Source organism: Molothrus aeneus, chromosome 1, assembly GCF_037042795.1.
Source record: "Molothrus aeneus isolate 106 chromosome 1, BPBGC_Maene_1.0, whole genome shotgun sequence".
NCBI lineage: Eukaryota > Metazoa > Chordata > Aves > Passeriformes > Icteridae > Molothrus > Molothrus aeneus.
Window position 1 is genome coordinate 149,583,922 of NC_089646.1, and position 23,683 is coordinate 149,607,604.

The 23,683-nt window shown below is 41.6% G+C and overlaps 1 protein-coding gene across 1 annotated transcript in view; it reads right to left on the reverse strand.

The window, feature by feature from the left end:
* Nucleotides 1-15,523, reverse strand: part of PTK2 (protein tyrosine kinase 2) — a 190,030-nt gene extending 174,507 nt beyond the window's left edge. The window contains exons 1-2 of the mRNA XM_066566803.1: nucleotides 15,404-15,523; nucleotides 567-625 (exon numbers count right to left, since the gene is read on the reverse strand). The gene's annotated coding sequence lies outside the window, so the exon portion shown is untranslated. The remainder of the gene's footprint in view (nucleotides 1-566; nucleotides 626-15,403) is intronic.
* Between the last annotated feature and the right edge of the window lie 8,160 nt (nucleotides 15,524-23,683).

Genomic DNA, 23,683 nt, shown 5'->3' on the forward strand with positions numbered 1-23,683 from the left:
GTCATAAGGAATCAAAAATATGCAGACCAGAAATAAATTCCTATAATACAAAGAATTTTGTGGCTGTAACTTCTCTACTCCTGTTTTCAGCTAAACTTCTTCAGATTAGGCCATGCACCCCTACAGCAAAGATTTTGTTTTATTAAGACGCATTTCTTCTGTACTACAGAAATGAAGAACATGAGAATAGAGAATTATTTGTAGTATTTAGCTCCAAAAGGCAGCACATGGGACTGGTCAGACAATTTTCAGCCAAGTGGTTTTGGCAGGTGAGAAAACACCTTGCAAACTCCTCCCACGTACAATCAATTAATTGTTGCACTGGTCTGCCCACCTCTGTACCCTTGGGCTGAATGGAAGGACCATGAACAGGTTGTCAGAGAAAAACCAGTTCCAGGACACTCAGGGAAAAAAACAAACCAAGAAATTCTGGTTTAACACCCACTGTTTAACAATCAGGATTTTCAACAATAATCACAAGGAAACAACAACAAAATCTCATCTTGACCTGCTTTACCCAGAATAAAACTCAGTGTGAAATGGAAATCATTAACTGTTGTACATACCCTAAGTAGACTTTCCAGCTCTCAGCAGCAGGTGCTCAAAACAGGATGAAACATGAAATCTGAAACAAATATTTAGAATTCATTAGGGTATTTTCTTAACTAATTTTAAAGTAGTCAAACATCCAAAAAACTTAAGAATAAATTAACTGATATTCATGTTATGAAGACAAGATAACCACCTGCAGTACATATCCTATTTTATGAGTGCAGATTATTTAGCTGGAAATCCTTAAGAAAAGAAAAAAAACCCCACCCTACAACAAAACACAGAAGAAGTTTGTAGAAGTAGAAGCCAGAGACTTATATTTGAACTCAAAACAGACAAGTTGCCTGAAGTTCTGTTGTTCCCATGAAAGCCAACTAAAAATTTCCCAAGTTATATGAATTTGTTCTTTTGAAGAAGGAGGAGGGTTAAAGCATCACAAAAATGAACCTTTACTACTGATAATGTACATTTAATAGCAAAAACAAGTGAGTGCTGAAAACTATGATGAGTGATTCAAAACATTAGCAGCATCCAGATCTAGAATTAGAAAGTGCTTCCCTGGAAAATGCAAAATGTGTGGGAGGAACCAGTGAAAAGCATTTATCTCCTCAGGGTATGTGCACCACAGGGCAGCCAAGCCAGCTCTCAGCTGAGGCAACAAATATATAGATATTGCTCAATACACACACAATGCACAGAGAGTTGTGGGTTTGTTTCTTAAAGAAAAGAATTGATCTATAAGAATTCCAGAGCCAAGTAATGTAGAGAGTTGAGTGTCTTACTTTGCCAGTTGTTTTTCTTCTTTCCCTTTCAAACAAATATATATTATAGGGACAAAGATAGTACCAGCAGAAAGCCCAAGCTTATATATTATTCTCTTAAAACTAGATTTCTAAGAATAAAGTTTGTTTCCCAAACTATTTCACCTTAGATACTTCATTTTCCACACACATAAAGGCCACCAAAAGATTTCCACAAAAAAATCTCATGAGATAAAGTAACAAAAAGTTCAAATAATCTCTGCAGTTTAAGCTTTCATCTAAGCTGTAATAAACTGAATGTGGGGGAGAGAAAAATAAAATACTTTAACATAAAAACCAGAAAAAAAGAGTCATAGCATCCACGCCATGGAGAAAAAAAAAATCATCAAGAACTTGAACTGCTTTTATGGTGCTCCATAAGATGAATGGCAGTGCCTCCAAACCCTGATTTTATGGTTAACACAGAATCTGCCAAGTCAGGCTGTCCCCCCATCCCTGCCAGACTGAGTGGCAAACAACAGCTTTGCCCAGAATCACTGCCTGCTCTGAACGTTTTTATGGAATTAGTCATGATTTGGGACAATTTGTAAAAACACTGATAATTAACACAATGGCAATGATATAATGGCAAATCTTTTATGAAAAGGCAAATTGCTCATTAGACTGTTTCTCAGACTGAGAAACCCGTGCACTGATTGATTTAACTGAAGATGTTTTCTGATAAGGCAAAAGCTACTTTAATTTCCAAGGCCAGTAGTAATGACCTTCCCTTACTCTGGGAAAGTACATCAGTGGCACCCTTAAAATACTTGTTAAAATAATTGTGTGTGTAATACCATGGGACTTACATACAGCATCAAAAAAGCACCAAATGCTAGAAAAATATTATTTTAATTGCTGAGGCATCAATAATGCAAACACTTGCAGACATGTTAAATTTTCCACACAAGTTCTCTCACTGATTTTCAATGGAAGCAGCCACGTGTGTAAAATTCAGTGTACAAATGCATGGCCCTGTGACTGGATTTGATGTTGGAAGGCAATCCCAGAGGACAGATAAAGGGCCTCTCATTTGCTCATTAGCTCCTACAAGCAATGCAGTCAGGACAATCCAAACATGGCATCATTTCTTCTCCCTCACACCAAGAGCCTTTGCCAGGCACACCTTCCCAATATTTGTTTTCACAGGTTACTTACTGATTTACTTCATTCAACAATTCCTTAGGAAGCAAGTGGTGACAAGAACTCTCCTATGCTAAACTCAAGTCCAAGCAGTTGTAACACTTCTTAAAAGACCAATTAGTCTCCTTCTAATAGGGATAAAATGCTGAAAGCTTCTAGAGTGGTCAAAAGGAGATTAAACATTAAAAAAAACCAAACTGTTTGGATTGAAGATCTGTGCTTTTATTTTGACTTTTGGTAAAAAAAAAAAAAACACACCAAACAAAACAAAAAAAAAAACCCCACCAACCTAAAAATCTGTGGATCTTATAAAATGGTTTCTTTAAATAAAATAAACCCAAACAAGCATATCTGCTCAGAGGAAAAATTAGAAGGGAGGAGGATTTTTCATAGCTTTTGAATTTCTATACCTTTTTCCACATGGGAAAGGTTTTCAGTAAAGTGATAATATTTCAATTTGAAATTTAACACTTTTTGTGGTGGAAAATGATTCCCTTTTAGACTTTTCCCAACCAGCTGCAAGTCACCCACTTGGTCCAGTTTTGCTTCCTTATTTTTCCTTATTCTGTTTGATCTACCCTGTAATACCTTACTCCCCTCCTAAAATCAACACAGAATTTCACCTATTTGTAATTAAAAGATAACTTATTTGTAGATCTAATGTCCACATAAAAGGCCTGACAGTTTAAGTTTTGTCTTCCAGTATCATTCTATTCCCTCTCTAATTTGACTCCTTCCCCAAGGACACCATTGAGCCATTAGACAATTACCAGTATCCAGCAGTAAAAATCTTAATTTATCTTCTAGGCATGGAGCTCCTTTCTCAGCTTCCTTATGTTTCCAGCTACCTTTAAAGCTCTTTGATTGTTCTCTTCAAGAAAATTTGTCCTCTTCACTCTTTTCACACACAAATGCCTCTCCTTCCACCCCCTTCCCAGATTCTCCACATTTCAACAGCAGTGACCTCAATGACTTCAATCTCCACAAAGCCAAAGATGGACCACTAAAGACCAACATGATTTGTTTCACTTCCCTCTCCTAATCCTGTGTAGTGGTTCCACAAACTGATTCACAGCAACAAAGCAAATAAACAATTTTATGCACTGCAACTTTTTTACCCTTACAGAACACTTAATCTGGTCTCTGCTGATGGCCCTTTGGCTCTAGAGTGAGTCAAAGGAAAACTCCACAAAGATCACAGCAGACAGGAAAGGCTTCAGGAGCTCTGTCAGTGCAGGGAAAGAACAGGAACAGCAACTGCTGGGCACAAGTAATATCTTCTTTAGCAGAGATGAGGCAGTTGTAGCCAAGTTATCTGCAGTTCCTGTAGCTGTACTCTCCTGTATCTTGCACAAACAACTGAATCAAGTGAACTTTGGCTCAGTCACTGAGCAACCACAAACAAATTTTCATCAGTGAACTGTACACTGTTCATAGGGAATTATTCTCCAGCCACTTAAGGATCTAAGATTTAATGTTTTAACAAGATAGAAAGTGAAGCATTCCATATGTCTTTTAAAAAAAATGTAGTCTGTATGAACATATATATTTAGGACACAAAAAAGGGGGATGAAGCTGCATCAGGGGGAATTCAGATTGGACATGAAGAAAGGTTCTTCACAGGAAAGGGGCTCAGTCACTGGAACTCCCCAAGGAAGCAGGCAGGGCACCAAGCCTTAGTCCTTTGCTCCTTTTGGGTCCCTTCCAGCTTGTACATCCATGCAACCCTAGATTATCCCACCACTGCCCCACACCTCAAGCAGTGAACTGGCAGCAGACCTGTCTGGAACACTTGCAGCAGCAGCACCAAAAAACAGCCCCATGCAAAAGGATAACAACAACACAGCCCTGAGTATAATCTATTAACAAATGACCTCAGGAGAAGCCCCAGAACAGTCAGGGCAGTTACTGAATTCTAGACCAACTCAAAAGCACCTCACAGACAAGGCTGTGAGGATTTAATAGTTTTGTTTCAGAATAATTAACATACAAGCACTAATTTCATCTCTGCATTGCATAGTGGTTTGGCCACCAGAAGAATCTAGTCCATAAAGCAGAATCTGGACACCTGACTGGACCCAAACACAGAACCTAAGCACATCACCCCAAAACACACCCCCCCTATGACACTGTCAGCTGCACCACCAGGGCTTCTGCAGAAATTTTTAACCAGGTTGTTATAACTTAATTGGGGAAAGAAGTACAAACATCAGTAAGATCTCAATTCCATGTCATACTAAAAACACACACACACAAAAATGGAGTCCATACTTACTATCACCTCCTATTCACATGAGCCATCAGATAAAATCAGCTAAAAAGACAGAGCTTTAAGAACACAGAACACAAGTTCAACATAACACTTCAAACTGCTGTAACACAGACTCAGTCCAAAAAACTATCATATTTCAAGCAACAGCTGTGCATTAAGGACTCACATTATATGCACATGGGCACCACTCTCCCCCTCCCCACTTCATTTTGACTGGGCTCCAAATCCTTTCTCAAACTCACCACTTTCATCTTGCCTTTCCAAAACTAATCTCAACCCAGCTACCCACAAGGTCTTGCCTTGTTTTTTTACTTCTATCAAGTTCAAAAGTAAGGTATTCACAGAAATGTGTTTTATGTACATTTATTTTCACAACTTGTGCAGTCCTCACCCTTTTTGTACTTTCACTCTATGATCTCTTCCTCAGTATAATATGACCAATGTTCTTACTCCCACTTCAGAATACTGTGCTCAGTATCTATTTCCACAGAGGTACCAATGGCTTTTGAAAGAGGGAACTTCAATGCAATCCCCATTTAACACCAAAAAGCCACACAGATAAATACATTTTAGACTCCAAAATCTGTTTCCGAGGAAGGGAAGCTCTGTTCAATACTCTCTTCAGATTGTGAAAACAGTTTAAAGGTTTTGTTTGCCTTTAAGAGAAGAAAAAGCTGATTCAGTTGTAAAATGAAGCCAATGTTACACACTCCTGACTTGAAGAATTCCCTCTCCTCTTCTGATGAAAGGAGAGCAAGGCCCAACATTGGCTGCTGGAAGCCCTGGAACTGTGAGAGGAGCACAAAGAAACCCCCCCTTCACTGAGCTGAATCAGCAGGGGCTGGGAGCCTGTGACACAACTCAACTCTGGCTTTATTCAAATCCCCATCTGAGGATTAATCGTGTGCTGCACACCAGCTTCCTCTAAAGGGGCCTAATCTTCCCAAAAAATCACTTGGTTATTTAATAAATTCATGTAGGTAGCAAATTCCCAGAGTACCAAAGCTCAATTTCTTATACAAATGAAATACTGTCAGGAACTCCAGGCAGGAAATGGAACAGAAGTGAATTGAGTGTTACATCCCACTCCTCCTTTTGACTCCACTCTTTGACTAAGTTTTACAGAGGTTCTGACTGATATTTTTTTTCTATCCACAACCCAAGAAATAGAGGAACTAAACTCAATCTAATATTCACAAAGCATTTGAGAAGAGATCAAGTAAGACTATTCCCCCAAAAAACCACATCCCATACACTTTTATCCACTATTTCTCTTATTGTATGTTCAAAATACGTGGGCAAAATAAAAAAAGTATTTTTCACCTATGGAAATGGATTGATTTTTCCTGATAACCATTGATTAATAGGTATAAAACAATGTCTGTACATATCCACTAGGGAGTATGGTAACTACTTGGTGGAGATTCCCCTCAGCCACCAGTCAAAATCCCATCATTTACAAAGACAGTCCTAAACAAGAAAACCAGTTTTTAGAACAGATTAAACAGGTTTTAATGCAGATGACAAGAAAAAGGCTTCCCTTTACTTCCACACCAATTGAGGGGTTCTTAAATGACATTTATTTCCCCAGACCACAGCAGTTTACACAAATTCCCACATATTGCACAGATCCACACTCTTAGCTTCACCTTTTAGCCTAAAGGCACCATGAAAACTCACATGCAGCACTGAAATGTTAATTTCAACAGCTTCTGCCTTTAATTTTTAACCTAGAATTAAAAAGCTACCAGACTCATGCATTTACTCTATCCCAAGGATCATCTCAAATGCAGGCTGCTCTGTGAATCCCAAATTTCAGCAGCAGCTGTACCAGGTACAGCCAGCCAGGATTACACACATATTTTCACTAAAGATTACTTAATTTTGCTTCCCAATCTCAGTAGCAACTTGCTCCTTCCATGGCAAAATGCAGAGAAACATTCTGACTTGCTTTAAAACAGATTCATTTGAGTTATGATTAAGACAAAGCCTAGTGGTAAAACATCAAATACAAACTATCATGGTGAAGAGTGAAAGATTGACAGAAAAACAAAGAGTCAACAGAAATTCCTATTATTCTGAAAACAAAGCTCATCTTATTAGTATATAAATTGTAACTAATTAAAGGCCAATAGTAAAAGAAATAAGAAAAGTGATCTCAAGACCACTTAATCAACTTGTTTGTAGAGTTTAAAAGTCTTGCATGTTTACCTCCTTGAAATTAGATAAACCAGCAGCTAAACTAATTGTTCTAATATCAGTAGCCAGTTTATAATGCTCTTTTCCAAGCCCTGCGTAGGTAACACTTACTGAAGAACATGACAGCTTCATTTGCAGAAAAGTTCTTCTCCCCATGACCTTTCCACCCTTCCACAATGGAAGCACAACCTGCTTTGCCTGGGACAGATTCACATCAGAGCTGCACGGTCTCAGACAACTGCAGAGATCACAGGAGCTCACAGGGGATCCTCAGCGGCTGGGGTTACTGTCAGCTACCTTTTGATTATCACCATAATTCTGCAAATAACAACCCCACATTCTTTACCTGCTCTCATCACCAAAATCAGTGCTGGGCAGGATTCAAGAGGTCACCTTGTCAGGCTGCCACTCCTCAGGTAGGAATGAACAGCATCTCCTTTCTGACAGATGCCTAATTTGCTCTTGAAGACTGTCAGGGATGAGTCTCTTCCTTAATCTATTCCATTGGTTTGTTATTCTTGGAATTAAAAGTCTTGCTCCCCAAGCAGCAACCCAAGTCTTTGGTCCCATTATTTAAATCAACTAATTCTCACTGTAGTCCCTGTAATCCTTTATCATCTTTATCCTTGTAGTAGCATAATGCATGGGAATAACTTAACTTCTTATCTCTTGTTAAGTCTTAGCATCTTAATTTGTTCAGTTCTTGGATGTCATATTCTCAGGCATCCGCTACTAAAAGCATCCAAAAAAAGAAAACCCCTTCTTGAAGTCCAGTGCCCAAAACTGAACAGAATTCTAATTAAATCCTACCAGTGCTGAATTCAGCAGAAAAATTATTATTTACCCCCGTGCTACACCAGAGCAGAACATTTCTTTACCTGCACAGCAGAGGTTAATCACAAACTGAGCACCCATCAATCAATAACCTGCACACCTCAGTTCACTCAGCTCTTGCAGGATTTTAAAAGCATATTTTGAGCAGAACATTTGAACAACAAAATTCAAAATGCACTAAACACGGAGTAGTAACAGAGGCTGTAGAGCTGAACAAGTGCAGAAAACAGCCGGCTTTGTGATTTATACAAACCGAAGTGGAAATGACAAGATAATTAATAAACTAACTGAAATCTAGAAGCCTCTAGGATATAGTGCTTGAGCCTGAAATAGAAAATGAGAGCTGATAAAAATTCAGAATTACTTCTTTAGCCATTAATTAACAGCGTTCCCATAATGGAGCTGTTAACACCAGAGCAAGAACTGAAACTGTAATTTGTAACATTTGCAAAGAGCTTCACTGAGAGCGAGAGACCAACACATGTCAGCAGTCTGGGAAGGTTTCCTGGGTGAAAGCTGGCAATGGAAAACAAGTTAAAAATGAAACAATATTCAACAGTTTTTGATACAATTAAAAATGGAACTCGAGCGATTTTTAAAACTTGACAACTTGTGGCTCATTAATTGGGAGGTACAATTCTATATACATATTAACTATCAGCCCTTTTTCTGCCATATTTGTAAAATGAGATGGATTTTATTTAGCAAACAGGTCTGAAACAGGCACGATGAGGGGTAAGGAGCACACCGACAAACATTAATCAACTGCTGTGGCCATGCCAAGGCTCATTCCAAGCTCTAAGATGGCACCTTAAATTTACAGCTTGGATCCAACATCACAGTTTGTGCTTCTCCTGGTGATGGGCACTCCAAAGCCTCCACAGGAAGCACCTCAGAACTGAGGCAGTTCTGTGCCAGGGCTCACTGTCCTTGTATTAAAGGGAAATAAACAACAACACAGCAGCTGAATTCATCTGCCATAGAAAGGAAAAGAAGAAGCCACAAGAGGAGAAATAAAATGAATGCCAGCTTGTGATACTGTGGCTGTGTTAGTGGTTCCCAGCTGCCTGCAGCACTGGATGACAAAACCAACATCATCAGGCATGAGGGGTCCTAGACAGTGGCAAAAATACAACACCACCTCCAAGTTCTGCAACTTGGGAGGGGAAAAGGTGAAGAAACAGGGGTAAGGACTTATATCAAACTGAAGTATGAAGTTCATCTCTTCACAAAAAGTTAGTTTCAACAAATGAATGACAAAGGTACCTGTTATACATCCCTTTTGTGCCTACACTGGGAAATCCACTATGAATTGACTCTGCCTGTAAAGAGCTTCCACTACAAGGGCATCAGTAAAGCAGCAGAGGGGATGGAGGAGGAGACTGCTAAAACCTGAGGTACACCCAGGCATAAAAGAACCACAAGAGCATTCAGCCACCAGCAAAAGGAATTTCTGCTTGAAAAGTGTATTAGAAACAGCAGGGGGAAAAACTGGTAAACAACTTGGTTAGTTAACCAAAAATAAAAAGGAACTGTACTGTTTTAAACACTAACTTTTTTATTTTTCTTCTCTCTGTATTAACCTTTTCTTGAAAAAAGCAGGCAATAAAAATGCCAGCATACTAACCTAGAACACAGACTATTTGCCCCTGTGAAGACAGAAAGACTGGAACTGCCCAGCTTAAAAAAAAAAAAATGAAATCAAGAGCGGATACCTATGTGCAAGTAAGAAAATGGTGGCAGATTTTATGTTTTCCTACTACCTTTCATAGGAAAAGAATTTAAAAGATTGCCTGAAATCGGTAAGAGGAAATTCTCTTTTGAAGATCACAGAATTTCTGAATCTCAAAGCTGCAGAGTATTACTGAGAACAAACTTGCCTCAGCATTCATGCTGAACATAAAACCTCCAACAGACAGGATGAACAGGTATTGATTGATGTAAATCTCCACCACTGGGTGTAACCCAGACATTGGGATTTCTAAGTCTCTCACTAGTACCTTCAACAGAGTAATCTTGGAGGCACTGCTAGGAAATTACCTATTAAATGCTGATGGAGCAGACACTTTGCTGGCTGCTGTACATCTCATGGATTAGATCACTGACAACTCCAGGCAGTGCTTAAGGCCTGGGCAAAGAAGTGGATACCTGGTTAAAAAGGTGCATTCATAGCTGCAAAACACATCATTTAACTCATTCTGAGCCTCTGCTAAACTAAACTTCTGGTTTTGCCCTGAAACCTAATTATTTGCAGCAAGACAACAGGAAACAAGATTAAAAAAAGGGAAAAAAAGTCATCTGCTGTTTCAAATCCTTCCTACAAACTTGAATGGGACTACAGGAAAAATTATCTCTGCCTTCCAAAGACACTTCAGAGGCTCAGATAGTCTGCTCCCTCTCTCCTCCTCCAAACCAAAATAAAACAAAAGCAGGAATTGTGAATTTCTATGTGTGGGTAAACAATGCAAGGCCTGAGCATGGCAGCAGGAAGCAGGAGCAGTTCAGAGTCAGCAGAGCCCTCTGACCCCTTTCTCACTGTCCCAAGCACTGGAACAGCTTCAGCTCAGTCACTTCTATCCCTGCAAAGCCAAAAAGTGCCTCATTTAAGGACTCTTCACACATACACAGGCTAAATATTCCAAATTTATTGTTCAACATAGCTGGATTGACAGCAGTGGCTGCAGGACATGGAGGCAGAGGTTTTGCTTATACATTTCTGGGCAAAAGGAAACAAATTATTCTGGGGTCTTGAGTTAAATTACAGTTCCATGAGCAGGGAAAGAGCCAACATTAGAGGGATTAACTCTAAACTGACCTATCCTACACTGTCACCCAGATGGAACTCTGCAGGACAATGAAACAGAGTTGGGTGCTTGTCAGGTTGCCTTCCCAGAAGAAAAACAAAAAGCAATGCTTCCATGCAACAGGGATCTAACAAAAACTACTTAAAACTCCTTTCATATGCCCATTCTGCACTGAACATGACAAAAAGGGGCAGAGGAATAATGCAGAAAAACAGAGGGGAGGAAAAAAGTCCTGAAGTTATGGGCAAAAAAAAGAAATCCAACCCAGGAGAGTTTTGCCAGTTCAGCCAAGGACTGCTGCAGAGCTGAAGAACATTTAAATACACCCAGAATTCAGAGCAATGCAAGTGAATCAGAGGCTCTCTAACAAAGCCTGCTGCCTTCAGCACTTGTTAATTGCCTCTTCCATTCCGATTTTCACTTGACAGAAGTTGCATTCAAACCCTGTACATCAGATTTCAGAAACTGTCTTCCATTTTCTTCCTAATCCATGAGCCACTGACAGCACCACTGAGCTGCATCTCCACCTTTCCAGCCAGAGAAAACTCAGTTTCTGTGGTTCTCCTGCCACCTCAGAAACTTTTTCTTCCACACACGATTCCCTGAGACAACTCCCTCCACCACGGGATCCCTCTGATGTGCTGAAAGGTGTTTGAACTGCTGAAATTTGCATGGAGATGCTTGGAAAGCTACCACACACCTGGGCAATCACAGCTGTCTCTCTTTAATACAAATCCAGAAAACCAGCTCAAGCCTCACAAAGGTTTTTGTGTTTTTGGTTGTTTGATTATATTTCTGTGGGGTTTTTTTAAAAATAAAAGCCCTAACACTCACAAGTCTGCCCAAATACAAGATTTTTTATCCCAGCATCAGGAGCACAGTGCTGGACAAGCAATAAACTCCCATATGAGGGAAGCTTACACAGTGGAAAAAACACAGAATTCATACAGGAATGGGACAGGGAACATAAAAAAATTACGCCTACAACCCCAAACACACAGGTTTTTAAACTGTTCAACCCCTAAATAACCACTTTTTTTTTAATATAGTTTTTCTTATTAAGCATCAACCTCTACCTGAATATGGAGAGCAGGAATGAAAGTTTTCAGAAAGATCTACACAATTATCTCCATAGAAGTCCTTCCTCTCCTACACCCAAAAAATCCCCTATTTAAACCCACATATCTCTCTGGACACCACGTTTTCAACGTAATTTCCCATTCTTGCAGCTTCCTGTCTTTGTGACAGACACAATAAACCACATTCATTGAACACTGGTAGAACACACAACTTACAAGGCTTTTAAGTGGCATTATATACAAACCAAGAGACTCACTTGAAATTGCTAACAATTTATAAACTCTGCTCTTGCATTAATCTGCATCAAGGTTCTAGGTTTGTTTGGGTTTTTTCCCCCAAACACTTCGAATAAAAAAGCCTTTAGCACATATGTATCCTGCAGCAGTTACCACTCAGGGAGACAAGGATCACTGTAGTTCAGGTACTAAATAAATGTATTCTAAATTGACTTTTAGAGTGTTTTTGCATCATTTCTGCTCTTATTCAATACAGGAACTTAAACTGGTGCAGTAAGGATTTCCTTGTTGCAGTTTTTAAAATCCTGACCTGTAATTAAAACCTTTTGAAGAAATTAAGTCAATATGTCCACGTTGTCTGTGGTATTGAAACTTTAGAATTATACTAACATGAGATGAGAGGAAACACACACTTAGTCTGGAAAGCACATCTGATGGAGCTAAATATCAGTCACACCAGGAAACAGATCTGGAATATGAATTCCAGTACAAATTGCTTTTTAAGCACCTTCTACCCAGTTACTGACATTTATCCAGAATGTGAAAATACACTTTAGGCAGTAATCTACATAAAATGTAGAGGTACAAAGGTCCAATTTTAAGACAAATAAAACCACATGAGACTATTCAAATCTTGTGCGTTTTTTATAGAGATTTAACACCAAAATTACAACCTATTTATAGCTACCAATATTCTTCAAAAGTACACTTTGAGAAGACAAAGTTCTTTTTCTTAGGGAAAAGCATTTTTACATAAATCCTAAAAGATGTAAAATGAACAGGAAAAGCCTGTATTGTTATTATGAATATTATATCAAAATAAAGACCATACTACTACACACAGCAGTGCCTACCAGGGGGGAAAAATCATTTTGTTATACAAATGGCAAGAAATAAATTATTAATTCTTTAGTTACCCTCCTAGTGGAGAAAAAACCAACCCATCACATTCATGAATGCATTCAAAAAACAGAACACAATCTCCTAAACCATCAAAGCCACCTCTTGTACTACTTCATCTCTAGAAAACGCTCCTGCTTCTCTCCTCCTCACATCCTCCCCAAAATATCTATTAGCTTGGTGGAGCTCATAATACTGAGAGTTCCCATTCAATTATTACTCAGATGGCAAACCATTATATTACAAAAAAAAAAAAAAAATAAAGTCCTTTCCACAACAGGTAACACACTCTGAAGCAAAGTCACATCACTAGATATCTTGAAAGAATTTTTAAATCTAGTTCAACAAATTACACATTCAAGACATAAGTGTTATTCTAAGAATATTCCTTTCTGGATGAAGTATTCCAATAAGCTACTAGTTGATTGCTGTGTCCCTGCACATGTTTAGTACCTTTAAAACCCAAGGCTGAGGCCAAGAACAGCATAGAGCTTTTGACAAATAAGCACTATGTCACATTCCTTTCATGTATATATTTTAACTTTCCTGCAAAACAAAAGGTCAACCAACACAAACATCAATCCCAGCCACGTTCCATGAAAACTGCATTTAAGACATAATAGCACAAAAGACAAATTAATTTCAGAACTGTTTTTCTCTTGTTGAGTTGCCTGTAGAGTTTTGCAGTACTGTGAGAGACAATTTGTCCAGCAACCAGTCTTCCCTTTTTGCTCTGTTAACAGGAACCCAGATTTTAGGTCCATTAAATTTCCTGCGTGGATTGATCTCAAAGATACACACACACATTCTGTACAGAATCTCAGCCACAAACCCTGCTTTAAGAAATCCAAGGGTTGTGTTCTCCATCCATACATCACACCAGGCAGGCAAAGGTGTTCCCACAAAGGGGGCAAGGTAACAGCCTGATTTCAGGAGTAACAAAAAAAGGGACAGGTGGAGAAAGGAAGTGGTGGAATTTTGGATGTGGACAACATCGGTGAGACAACAAACTGTTCCAAATAACTGTGTAACATTTAATATTTTCTGGCCCCAATCCAGTTGCACTCCTGACCTTACCCAGGTTTAACAGAACCACAGAGGCTAAAGGCAGATTAGCTTCGAGGAATGTGGGACTTTTCCAATTAATCCAGGAGGGGGAAAAAAAATATATCAAACAACCTAATGCCAAAAGAGTGTGAATTTTAAAGGGACACTGCAATACCACTTCACTCTTACACTAACATTTGCATTAAATATTTCAATATGAATTCCCAAATGCTTCTCTTTACAAGTGAACTTTTTGTTTAATGCCTTTACTAGAGCACTGGTCCTATTCCAGTGAAACTGTCAAAAACTGGGCTCCAGGCTAACGCTGCTCCAGTGCCAGGGCCTGCAGGATACACTGCTCCCAGAGCACTGGAATAGGACTAACACAGAAACAACACAGCCAACACTGTTTCAGACAGAAAACAACAACAAAAAAACACGGGAAAGCAAAGAGTAAAGTCTACCCCCGTCCTAAAAAAGCATCCTAAGAGCACAGGAGGTCTGGGAAGAGAATAGATGTGAGAACTGGACACGTACAGCATATGCTTCACAATTAGTCGCGGGGATTTCAGGAGAACGATTCTCTGTTACAGCTGCAATTCTCACTGTACTCCGAAATCAGGTTTACAACCGGAAAAAAGAAAAAAATATCACATTTCTCCAAGAAGTGCAAAGGCTGCTCTGTGTGATCCAACTTCTGCGGCACCCCCGGGCCGACACGAGCCGCGCTGAGGGGACGCCGCTCGCTGCCCTTCCCCGCCGGGGGCTGTCCCCGGGTCAAGGGAGCGGAGCTCTGCCCCGGTTCTCTTCGGATCACACGGTCCCAGCGAGCGCAGTACCAGAACAAACCAAAAATAAACCCCCAAAGCCCACACACCTCAAAAAAACCCCCAAACCCTAAAGAGAAGAAACCTCAACCACTTCCCCTGCGCTACCGCTCCGGCTCCAAGAGGCAGCCACGGGTTTGGTTTACGCGCTCGCCTGAGGAGGGGAAGGGGCAAAGCCAGGCGGCCCGGCTCCGGCAGCGAGGGGACACCTCCTCCTCCTCCCTTCCCTTTCCCTTTGTTTACTTTACGGACCGTCCCGCTCCACCTCGCCGCCTCCCGACACATCCGGTGGGACCGGCCGGGGCTGCGGGGCGGGCAGGGCGCAGGGGGCGGCCGGATCCCCCAGGGTGGAGGACGGGGCAGGCGGGGCACCAGATGCCCTCTCCCCGCAGCCTCCTCCTCTGCCATCCCCCTCCCATCCTGCCTTCCCGCGGAGGGAAGCGGCTCTGCCCGGAGAGACCCCGAGCCCACCGCACGGTGCCTCCTGCGCCCCGGTGTCCGCGGCAGCCCCTCCCCGGGCACACAGAAACGGGCGGCACCAGGGACAATCTTCTCTTCCCTGCGGAGCCGCCGCCGCTCCCCGAGCCGGGGGCTGGGGCGGGGGACACGGAAGGAGACGCCGCTGCCCCCCTACACCCCCTCCCCGTGATGTAAATCGGGGCCGCTTCGCCCGCCCCCTCCCCGGGCAGCGCTCGCCGCCGGCACTCACCGCGCTGCGGGCACGGCCGCCTCCGGCGCCGAGGCGAAGAGAAGCCGCGGTGGAGGAGGCGGTAGGAGGACGAAAAGGAGGAGAAGGCTCCGGAGGGTCTGCGCGGGCAGTACCGCCTCCCTCCTCCTCCTCCTCCTCCCCTGCGTCCCTCCCTCCCTCCGTCCCTCTCTCCCCGCCCTCCCGGCGCGCTGCACCATGGGATGCGGCGCTGCCCCCCCCAACATGGCTGGGGGGGGGGGGGGGGGGGGTGTCACGGTGCCGCCCCTCAGTGAGTGAGGCGGGGGCGGTGGGGAAGGCGCGTCCCGTCCCCGCGCCCGCCTCGAGGGCTTTCCCCTTCCTCCCTCCGTCCCTGCTTCCCTCCTTCCCCGAGGCAGCGCGGATCCTGACGGGATCTGGCGAATTTGCTGGGGAAGAGGCGAAGTTTAAGCCCTTGTCCTGGCACAGTGGCACCGGCTGACACAGCTGTTCTCCTGCACTAACACTGGGATATTCCGGCTGTGGAGCCTCCCTCCCTGGAGCTGTCCCTGTGCCCGTGCTCTGGGGTGACCCTGCTTGGGCACCAGTTGGCTCTGGGCAGAGCCTTGGCTGGTAACACCAAGGTTGTGGGTTCGGTCCCCGTGTGGGCCAAGTTGAACTCGGTGATCCTTGTGGGTTCCTTCCAAGTCAGAATATTCTGTGTTCTGTGACCCACTGGTCCCTTCCAACCTTACTCAGTCTGTGGTTATGTGAGTCTGTGATAATCTCTTCAAGGAAATAATTGGAAAATTTAAAATGGCCACAGTGTTTGAATGCCCATTAGTCATTGTGTGTATTTAATTAAACATAAGTCTTAAATCACATGGGATTATGGCATAGGAAAGGTTGGAAGGCATCAAAGTGGGGTCACCTGGTCCAACCTCCCAGCTCAAGCAGGCTCATCCCAGGGCACAGGCACAGGATTGTGTCCAGACAGTTCTGGAATATCTCCAGTGAAAGAGACTCCACATCCTCTGCTGCAACTTCCTGGGCATCAGTTCCTGCCTGTTCTTCTTGTCCCATTGCTGGGCACACTGAGCAGAGCCTGGTCCATGCTCTGACCCCTCCCTGCAGACACTGGCAGACAGGGATGAGGTCCCTTTTCAGTCATACCTTCTCGAGGCTGAATAGCCCCAGCTCCCTCAGCTTTTCCTCATAAAAGAGAGATGTTCCAGTCCATCATCTCTGCTGAACCCTCTCCAGGAACTCCATGTCTTGTACTGAGCCACCCAGAGGTGGACATTCCAGATGAAATGTGGGAATTGGCGTCTTCACCCAGGCAACCAATGACAGGACAAGAGGAAACGGCCTCAAGCTGCACCAAGAGAGTTTCATGATGGACACCAGGAAGAATTTTTTCATGGGAAGGGCTGTCAAGCATTGGAACAGGCTGCCCAGGGAGGTGGTGGAGTCACCATCCCTGGAGGTGTTCAAGAAATAACTGGACATGGCACTCCGTGCTGTGATTTAGTTGATGTGGTTGTGTTTGCTCAAAGGTTGGGCTTGATGATTTTGGAGGTCTCTTCCAGCATTAATGAGTCTGTGATTCTGGGAAAGAGCCATTTAAAATGTCTCTGTTAGTCTTTCTCTTATCTCCTGTGGCATCTGAACTCAGTTTTTGCTCTCCTGCCCCTCCCAGGCAGCTGGAGCTTGAGCAGATCCCAGATTTCCATCTCTGGAAGTTACTGTGTGTCTGGAAACTGCAGGCAGGGGCACAGAATCATCAAATATCCTGAGTTGGATGGGATTCACAAGGACCATTGAATCCAGCTCCTGGACTGCAGCTAACAAGGGTTGATAGAGAACTACTCAATATAATCAATGGAATGTGAGTTTCACTGATAAAATCTGAGCAGTTTACTTCATGGTAAGACAAGTCCCACTCCTAAACCTACCCACATTTATTAGTTTACCAGACACCATAAGGAAACCCAAAGGGGACATGGAACAAGTAAAGACCTAGATTGTAAATGCAGTTTGCCAGGTGAATCCCACCTGAAATGTCCCAAGCCCCTCCAGGAGCCAATCCATTAGGTAAGCTCTGAGCATGATACAAATGCACTGAGAACCATAAAAATGATTCCTAGAAACTCTCTTTTAGGGAGCAATGCAGTATTCCCATCCATCTTTTGCAGAAAGCTGGGACATAACCAGCAGGCTGTTGAATATCCTGGAGACAGGATACCACAACCACTTTCTACTGAATCTGGATCACTATGCAGAAATGAAGGAAGGAAGGGAAGAATGATTTCAGTTATTTTATAATTATTGGTCTTGGGATCACTATTGGTGCTCTTACCAGAAAGGGTAGAAATGTGGTAATTAAAATTACTGGTGCCAGAAAGTTGGGAGACATCAATAAAGATGATGTCCATGGTAACACACAGGAAAAGTCAGATGCTCTTGAGGGTTGGAATGGTAAAAATGGAAGGAAATGACTGAGAGAAATAGGAGCATGTGTTCTGATTAATATACAGAGAAGGGGTGGTATAAATACTGGAAACAGAAAATGAAAGGGAAAATGGAGCTTCATAAATTTTTATGATACAGTTATTACCAACAGCAGGGAATTGCACTAAATGACCCTTCCCAGAATTTAATCCCAATTACTGATCATTTCTCCTCTGTCCCTGCTTTCACCCAAAGATGTCAGAGTTCTGAAGCCTCTGAGCAAACTTGTGAAGAAGATAGTTATCCCCATTTTTCACACTGGAAAGCTGAAACAGTATTTGAGTTGCCAAAACCACAGGTAATTCACTGGATGAACAGGCCTAAAAAGCAAACAGCTCCTCTTCAGGGCTGTATCCTGTGCATTCAGGACAGCAGCAATACCTACTTTCTGTCATGCACTGGATGTCCAATTGATTTCATAGAAAGGTTTAATAAACATTGTTCATTTAGACATTTTTTCAATTGTCCTTGCTTTAATAAATAGTTATTATTTCTCTATTTTTGGAACTTTATGCTCTGCAAATTCTCTGAACAACATCAGTGTACCAATTCTCTCCAATTTACAGGTGGAAAAACTATTAAAGAGTTATTTAGGTGATTTATGGAGGAAAGAGAATAAATCCAGAGCAGTGGTAGAGCTGTGAATCTGATTCTTACATTCTGTTCTATCTTCTAATAGTTTCACTTTTTCATATGGAAAAAAAAAAAAAGTATGTTGTCTGAAGTCCCTGGGAGATTTCCCATTGGTTCTATTGGGATGAAGGCAAGCCCAAAATAATCTATCAAATTGATGGTTTGTAGTAAATCCTGAACATTCTGTTTCAGGTCCTGGTGACATGGTTTCTGTTGGTTTCTTGTTGCTTTCCTTCATCAGAAAATTGCTTGTAAAAGCAGAAGGCTTCAGCAACATACTGATTTGATAAAAATGTGAGGGAATCTCCCTTGTGTTACAGAATCCAGGTTTTAGTCAAATGTAGAGAAAGCTCCATAAAAGCTGATGATTTGAGCTCTCAGCTAGGAGAGGGGAGTTGTGGTGATGTCCAGTGAAATTGATAATCTCAGCAGAAACTCGTGAGGCACGAGCAGGGTGACGGTCAGGGTTTCTGTCAGCGCTACAAGGCACCCACAAACAAATCCCTTCCTTCCTTCCTTCCTTCCTTCCTTCCTTCCTTCCTTCCTTCCTTCCTTCCTTCCTTCCTTCCTTCCTTCCTTCCTTCCTTCCTTCCTTCCTTCCTTCCTTCCTTCCTTCCTTCCTTCCTTCCTTCCTTCCTTCCTTCCTTCCTTCCTTCCTTCCTTCCTTCCTTCCTTCCTCCCTCCCTCCCTCCCTTCCTCCCTCCCTTTTTTCTCAATTAAGTGTGGGAGAGCCGTGGTAATAAGCCCAAATCTTTACTCAGCTTAACTTTTATAAGTTGTGACTTGCTCCTTCTAAGATTCTTCTGATTCTTGAGAACTTGTGTAGAAATGTAAAATTATTTTCTTGTCTGCTCTGTCTACACAGAGGTTGTTGGTAGGTGGAAAAGGCAGCTGTCCCCTATAATTTATTATGGAATGATTAATATGGAGGGAAGACATTTAGTTTAATACTACTGGTATTATTGGAGCAGTCCATGCCATTACCTCATTTAATTTACAGGGCTTATTAAACCTGGTATAAACAAAAAGGTAGGAAATTTCATTATACTGTAGCATGTATTGTCTTTCCTTCTATTAAGTGACAGAGCTGGGGGTAATGGCTCTGAAGAGAGCGAGTTCTTTCCGGTGTTTGGGAGCACAGCTGCAGCCAGGCATCCTCCACTTTTCTGCAGGATGGTAAATATTCATTAAAGGCACCAGAGCAAGCAGGTAGCTCTGAACTACAGGGTATTTCAGGTTGTGCTGATCAAATAGGGATTTGGGGAAAAAAGAAAAGAGAAAATGGCAAGATGCTAAATATTTGACGTAATACACAGTAACATCCTTTATTGTAAGAGGATTTTTTTTTAATCACCTGAATCAACCTCAGATGAAGAAGTCAACTGCATATGTAAGGAGTCTACATAATACTCTGACATTGAAATACTAAGGAGTCTACATAATACTCTGGTGAATTAAAAGTACATAGTAAATACCATTAAAGGTACCAAAATGTGAATGTTTATACATCTCCTCTGCTTCTTTTTGTATTAATAAAAGATAAAACATTATATCAGCATTTCTGGGCAGTGCCTGGAGTGGGAGCTGCATGGAAAGTCACCAGTGGAGTTTTTCTAATTTATTAAACAAAACAAAACACAAAGAAATTCTTAAGAAAAGCTCCAAGGGAAGCTGGCAAACCCACAAAAGATCAGGAAGGAAATTTCAGGTAAAAAATCCGGTGTGAAAAAAAACAAATCAGCAGCTGGGGGACCCACTTGATGAGTTGCTGTTATTAACGAAGACCTCCAAAGCAAATGTTAATGTGTTAATTAGAGGCAGGGTAATAACCTCCTAGATTTCCCAGTGGGAAACAAAACAAAACAAAAACAAGACAATTTCTGTTCTGGATTTAACTGGCTGAAACCAAACATGGCATGAAGGGAACTCTCCCAGTACTGAGTCTGCATTTTCTGATCTGGGTTTGCAGCATCACTGCCCCAGTGGTACCATACAACACCTACCTGACCCTGCATCAGGTGCAGTCCTGGGACACAGGAGTTCATTTATCTTTCTAGAAAATCAAACAAAATCCCTCTTCTGACTGATAGGAGAAAAAAAAAATAAAATCCTTTGATTTCTAGAAGGAAAGAAAAGATTGCACATTGGCTTAATGAGGCTGGTTCCAAGGAAGGAATGAAGTCAGGACCCTCTCAGGTGGAGCCCTGGTGCAATAACAAGGGAAATAAAATTCATGATCTGTCCTGGAGGGCTGAACTTCTCATCACAGAGTCTTGTCTTTGCATTTTATTTTGGCTTCCAAGGCTGAAGTCAACTTCTTGGGGTTTTTTTCCTCTCCCTACCAAACCTCAGGCAAACTTGGTGCTGAGCCAAATCAAACCATGTATTTTAAAATTGCATTCTCTTGAGACCCAGAAGCATGAAGGAATGGAGGTCTTAAGGATATTTAGAAACAAGTGAATTCTTTGACTCATATTCTGCTGTTTTCTATCATTTTGCTGCCTTGAGCTGTGGTGCCCACTGTTCCCAGGAAGGCTCAGGAGGGAAGGAGGGGTGTTGAGGATTGTGCCCAGTCAGTGGAGCACACTCCTGGGACAGCCAGGATTGGAGCCCCAGGGCTTACATTCCAGTATTGCACTTGGTGGCTTTCCCAGTAAAGACACAGCCTTTCAGCTCGTTCACTTCTGAGCCAACCCCAGATCCTTTTATTTTTACTTACTCAAACTGCTATAAAAAAAATCTCTTTTTTAAAAAATGTATTTTGTCCTTATGTAGTCCTGGTTCTTTGTCATTAAAACATGGAGTCAGTTTTTTGCAGGGGCTGTGACAGTTGCATCATACTCTGTTCTCTGTCAAATCCCTCCCCAAATTCCTCCAGCTGCTCTGGAAGCTTATAGTTTTCCTAGAGCCCCTTGATGTGTAAAATGTGTGAGATGTTTTGATCAAAGGGGTTCTTGTACTTAATGCAAATTTCAGCACACATACAGCAGTTGGATGTGAGTGTGTGGATCCAATCCTTCCATCTCCACTGGGCCCCCAGGACATCAATCCAGCAAGGAGAGCAGGGATGGCTGGTGCTGAACATTCCTACTTCTTTATTTTTAAGTCTATGTTAAGCTTGCTCCATATATGATAATTTTAGCTAATATTCTGAATGCCCATCAGCTAAAAGGTTACAAAGACCACATCTGAGAAAACTTGTCTTTTTTTCTCTCACATTTTTTCTGACATCTGAGCAAGCAACATAATGAAAGATCTCCTTTCTGCAATTCTTTTGGACACTTCAAATGACATTTTAGATACCAGAGAATCATTTTCTGAAAATGTGTTTTCAAACACAGACCCAGGTACATCAAGTAAAGAGACTGTTTTCTGTGGGAATTAGTGGTCATTGCCGATCAACCTCACATTTACTGAATGATTTGGAAGGTATATGAATATTGATCCTTACATTGTTTTCTTTATTTTCCAGTCTCTGTCTGTTCATCTGTGCTACCTACAAATTTCTTTGTCAGTTTGAAGCCAATCCCCCTTGTTCCTCTTAGCACATGCCCTTGGAAAAAGCCCCTCTCCAGCTCTCAGTAGTGAGTGCCCCTGTCCTCTATCCTGTTTCAGAGAAAATCCTCCTGCATTACACTTCTCTCTTGGTAAAAAGAGTTCCCTAAGTTATAGGTGAGATGCTGCTGACCTGTGTGAGTCCATTTCCCAATGGCTGCATAGAGTCTCTGCTGTCCACATGAAATCGTTTCTTGGGAACCACTGAAACAGTGACCTCATAAATTTAAGTCAGCCAGGACATAGAAAGATTCCTCTCATTCCTCTGATTTGTTCATCCTGTGCTGCTTTGACAGCTGGAATAAAAATGGAATAAAAGAAGATTGTAATTTTCTTGAACTCTTCAGTTGCCTAATTAAAAATTGATAATTTATTCTCATTTAGGATTCTGTAGAAAAAGGATACTGCTCTTGCAGTAAAACAAAGTTTTTCAATAGAGTCTCAGGACCAGGTAAGGTATGGAACTAAAAACCATATCAGGTGTGTTTAGAAGATATTTCTTCTCCATGTTACACACAGTTCTGCCCTGGGTCTCTCAGTACAGGCACAACAATTTCCTGAGGTGTTCTGTCAGGTGCCTTTGTGTCTGACAGCCTCAACACCTCACCTGAGTTTATTTAATTTGTAGGAAGAATATTGCACACCAAAAAAAAGGTGAGAGAGAAGAAGACCTGTGGTTTCACTTAAAATCACAGACTCATAGAATATTTATGATTGGAAGGGACCTGAAAGATCATCTCATCCTGCCAGGTGCATTTCAGTTTGCACTGAAATTTTGCTCTTTGGGGCAATATAACATTCTTGCATCAACGTCACCATTAGGCATAGAAAAGTGAATTGATAGCAGGTGTATCTTCTATAATACAGCTTTTAATCAGAATTTGTTCTTGAAATTTCTCTCCCTCTGTTATTGAAATGTTACCCTCTTTCTTTAGAAACATTACAATATTAACTTTTTCTTTTTTACACATCACAATATTAACTTTGTAAGAGTATTACTTCTCAGCATAACATGTATACAAGATTTTAACTTGTTTACAAGTCAGAACCAACAGTGCAGTGTTAGGTCTTTTTATTTGCTCTGAACTTCATGTAGTTTTTAATGTCAGTGTTTTGATGCCTCTGGTTCTAGTCCATAAAACTGGCATGGCAATGTGATCCTAAGGGAAGATACCAGGGCTTACAATTAGGAGAGGTTCAGAAAAGAGGTTGAAGTTGCTGAACACTGAAAACAAAGTGTACAAGACAGATTTTTTTCTCTTTCTTCCTACAGTTGTTGTTTTCCCAAGCCTCTTATCTGTATCTTAATAAAAACCCTCCTACAGTTTCAGTGAGGACTGGAGCTGTGTGTAACAGAGAAGCAAAGATTTCCTTACTGTTTTGTTTTGATGTTGCTACATCAGCTCCTGCGTCAGACTGTTTTAAAAATCTCTTTATGTTGAGTTAGTTACAGGCTGAGCTGCTTTGTTTATTTACCAAGCAGGTGCAGCAAGTGTGGAGATTTTTTCATGCTCCTGTTAAGTGTTGTTTTACACTATGATTTAAATCAGATTAATGTGACCAAAATGTAACAAAGAGAAGCAGTAAATATGTTAAAAAATATGCATAAATATGTAATAAAAATCC